A 4,331-nucleotide genomic window follows, 5' to 3' on the forward strand; every position below is an offset into this window, starting at 1 on the left:
ACTGTAATATTTCTAAAATTGGGGGTTTATAACAAATAATCATTTTCTGAATACGAAGTATTTGATGCAACATTTCTCTATTGCATCATGCAAAATAATTGTACAAATGCAAACCCCACAGTATCTGTTTCTGTGTGTATGTGTGTGTGTGTGTGTGTGTGTGTGTGTGAGAGAGAGAGAGAGAGAGAGAGAGAGATACACTTTTAAAACCACCTTTTAAGCTTCAGCTTTTCCAGGGCCTCTTTCACATCCTTGTTCCTTAAGCTGTAAATCACAGGGTTTAACATGGGAATCACAAGAGTGTAAAACAATGAGGTCATTTTGTCTTGATCTAGAGAGTATGAAGAACTCGGCCTGAAATACATGAAGAGCATAGTTCCCTGGAAAATTGCCACAGCAATAAGGTGGGAAATACAGGTGGAGAAAGCTTTGACCTTGCCCTCAGCTGAGTGGATCTTCAACACAGACAGAATAATATAACCATAAGAAACAAGGACTCCTAAAATGGTACTCAATTCAATGAAGCCAAAAACAGTGAACTATGCCAACTCATTAACCTGTTTATCAGAGCAGGAAAGGAGAAAAAGTGGAGGTAAATCACAGAATAAATGATTAATCTCATTAGACCCACAGAAGCATAACTGGAATGCTAGTGTCATGTGTATCAAAGCATCTGCCATTCCCACCATGTAAACCCCAGCCATGAACAGGGAGCACACTCTGCTGGACATGCTGACTGTGTAGGGCAAAGCGTTGCTGATGGCCTTGTACTGATCATAGGCCATCACTGCCAGCAGAAGACACTAAGCATCTGCAAAGATGCAGAAGACCATGAATTGCAGAGCACAGCCATAGAAGGGGATTGCCTTGTTCTTGGCAAGTAGGTCCACCAGCATCTTGGGCCCAATTGCTGTGGAATAGCAGAGGTCACAGAAGGAGAGGTGGCTGAGGAAAAAGTACATGGGCATGTGCAGCTGGGGGTCCATTTGAATTAACGTGATCATTCCAAGTTTTGCCAGAAGATTAATCAGGTAAACAAGTCAAAATGTGGTAAATAGGGTCCCTTTGTTCTCCAGGTTATTAGAAATTTCCAAGAAAATGAATTCAGTCAAGGAGGAGCAATGCCCTCTATCCATTCTTCTCTTTTCTTGTCTATACTTCTGAGAAAAATGATCAAGAAAATGACACATGCAAATGTAACATTTCTGTACATCTGCAAACATCATAAGACAGGATATGATTTCTTTCTATAAGTGTCTTTATACTCAGAAAATTGTCAGTCATGCATCCACTATGTAAACAGGTATTTCACTCTCTTCCCCAATTGCAAAAATTATCTGAGAAATAAAGTTGAGAAATTTGACCTAATCTAATCATGTCACTCATGAGATATGTTATTTTCTGTAACTCTTCTCTCGCTTTACTTGACTTACCTCAGGGATTAAATTTAGATGACTTTAACTCTTCTCCTCTTCAAAATTATATGGAAGAGACACAGGTGTTAGCAGGTTATGAGCTGTACATTATGGGGCTAAGCGTCTTCTATGTATGAAGATTTTCACGTGGATACAAAAATGATTACAAATTTTGGTGTCTCAGGATCATGATTGCCTTAAGAGTATTCATATATGTTCCAGAAACAATGAACATATGATTGACTAAAAATAATGAAAATAATTATGTTTCTGGTTTTGGTTTATTTTGTTTTCAGTATTTGGTGGAACATAAAATAAGTAATATTGGCCAGGTCTCTTGACCTGTATTATTGTTTTGTCACCTATTTTTGGGAATTGTCTGGTGCCAAAGTATGAATCTTTTGACTTATTGTAGGACAATGCTTAAAAGAAGTTAAAACAACCTTATATAACACAGACATTTACATCTCTTTGGATTTTAAAAGCACTTTCATATTATGAAATGGAGATGCAATATGTGGTAATAAATGCTTCTGAAATATATTGGCTTATCTATCTCCTGTATGTGTCTATTGTGTGTTACATGTTTGCTTGTGTGCATGTCTCTGTTGACATATAAGAACTGGAATGTGGGTGATGTATATGTATATTTTTTTTCTTTTTGTCTTTCTAGGGCCACACCCACGGCATATTTAGGTTCCGAGGCTAAGGGTCCAATTGGAGCTTTAGGCTGTAGCTGCTGGCCTACGCCGCCACAGCCACAGTAATCCCAGGTTCGAGCCACATCTGTTATCTACGCCACAGCTCACAGCAACACCAGATCCTTAACTAGGCCAGGGATCGAACCTGCAACCTAATGGTTACTAGTCAGATTCATTTCTGAATCACAAGGGGAACACTAATTGGAGCTAAGTAACTATGACATATGATTCACATGAAGTTCAGTTTTTACATGATGTTATTTGTAATGTGGAGGGGGTAGCAATATTTATTGGCCCATTCACACATTCAATCCTTCCTTCCAACATTCATTACTTAACTGCTTTTGGCCAGTTTCCATGTTACAGCATCAAAGAATGCAAAACAAATACAACTGTGAAGATATAGGCAGCAATTTGTGTAAATAATCTTGTGTACTTTCAGTATAATTTAATTCAAAATAATAACATTGAATTATGGTTTTTTAATGAAAAATGTGATGCACATTTGGCTTTTATGCATAAGACAAGATTATTATTTAGGCCTAGAGTATTAAAGATTCTTGGCCTAATAAATATTTAAGTACAGTAAATTGTGGATTAGCATTTAAAAGTATTTTAAGGATTTTCTGTTGTGGCTTAGGAACCTGACTAGTATCCATGAGGAGGTGTGTTCAATTCCTGACTTGCTAACTGGGTTAAGAATCCAGCTTTGCCATGAGCTGTGGTGTAGGTCACAGCTGCAGCTCAGGTCTGGCTGATGTACAGGCCGGCAGCTTCAGCTCTGATCTGACTCCTGGCCTGGGAACTTCCATATGCCATGTGGGCCTAAAAAATGTCAAAAAATTTTTTCTAAGTACCTTAAAATACCTTAAAACTAATGTTTATATTGATGAGCTTCTTAAAAAAGAGAGTGTAAAATATAACATGCTTCTCTGATACTGTGTGGCAAACAGTTAAAATGTCTGTAAATAAACTCATCAAATTTTTTTTTTTATTTTATTTTCCCACTGTACAGCAAGGGGATCAAGTTATCCTTACATGTATACATTACATTTTTCCCCCACCCTTTGTTCTGTTGCAACATGAGTATCTAGACATAGTTCTCAATGCTACTCAGCAAGATCTTGTAAATCTATTCTAAGCTGTGTCTGATAAGCCCAAGCTCCCTCCCCATCCCATCAGGCAGCCACAAGTCTGTTTTCCAAGTCCATGATTTTCTTTTCTATGGAGATGTTCATTTGTGCTGGATATTAGATTCTAGTTGTAAATTATTTTTTAAGTAATAATTTTCTGAGTGCTGCAATCACATCCTTGTTCCTAAGACTGTATATCAAGGGCTTAAACATAGGAGTCACAATGGTATAAAACAGAGAGGGGTTTGTCAATTCTTGGAGAATGACTGGATTGGGGCCTTAAGTAGGTAATGGGAGCTGATCCAAAAAAGTAAGAGTACAAGCAGCAGGTGAGAAGAATAGGTGGAGAAGGCTTTGGCCCAACCTTTGGATGTTGGCAGCCTCAGAATAGTGGAAATAATTTTGCTATAATAGGCAAGTATCAACATAAAAGAGATGACACCAATCAGCAGAACTGCTGCATACACAGACAGCTCATGCAGAGAAGTATCTCCACAGGTTAGGTTCAGAATGGGAGGCAAGTCACAGAAAAAGTGGTTAATTTGGTTTGAATGACAGAAGTGCAGAGAGAAGATCTGGCACGTCTGCCCTATCTGCACTGGGATTCCACAGATCCAGGAGCCCATGGCCTGTCAGATGCACATCCTGTGGTTCACGACCAGAGGATAGTGCAGAGGGTTACACATGGCCATGTAGCAGGCATATGCCATCACAGCCAGGAGGAAACTTTCAGTGGCTGCCAGCATAAGGAAGAAGCACATTTGAGTGGCACAGCCCAGCATAGAAATGCTTCTATCCTGAGTGCAAAGGTTGACCAGAATCCTAGGGAGAATGACAGACACATAGCAGATTTCCAAAGAGGAAAAGTTTGCCAGGAAAAAATACATGGGTGTCTGGAGTGCAGTATCGAGCCTAGTTATTATGAGACTATTTCCGATTAAGATCATGATGTAAATGATGGAGAACACCCTGAAGCGTAACCCTTGGAGGTTTGGAAGGTCAGAAAATCCCAGGAGTACAAACTGCATCACCGTGGACACTTTGGCTTCTTCTTCCATCTCTTCCTATTTCATCTGTGGGAA

General features: G+C 39.1%; 2 pseudogenes; both read right to left on the reverse strand.

The window, feature by feature from the left end:
* Nucleotides 1–203: 203 nt before the first annotated feature.
* Nucleotides 204–1,139, reverse strand: LOC100510919 (annotated as a pseudogene).
* Nucleotides 1,140–3,384: 2,245 nt separating this feature from the next.
* Nucleotides 3,385–4,331, reverse strand: LOC100512392 (annotated as a pseudogene).

The sequence above is a fragment of the Sus scrofa genome, unplaced genomic scaffold (assembly GCF_000003025.6).
Source record: "Sus scrofa isolate TJ Tabasco breed Duroc unplaced genomic scaffold, Sscrofa11.1 Contig53, whole genome shotgun sequence".
Classification (NCBI taxonomy): Eukaryota; Metazoa; Chordata; class Mammalia; order Artiodactyla; family Suidae; genus Sus; species Sus scrofa.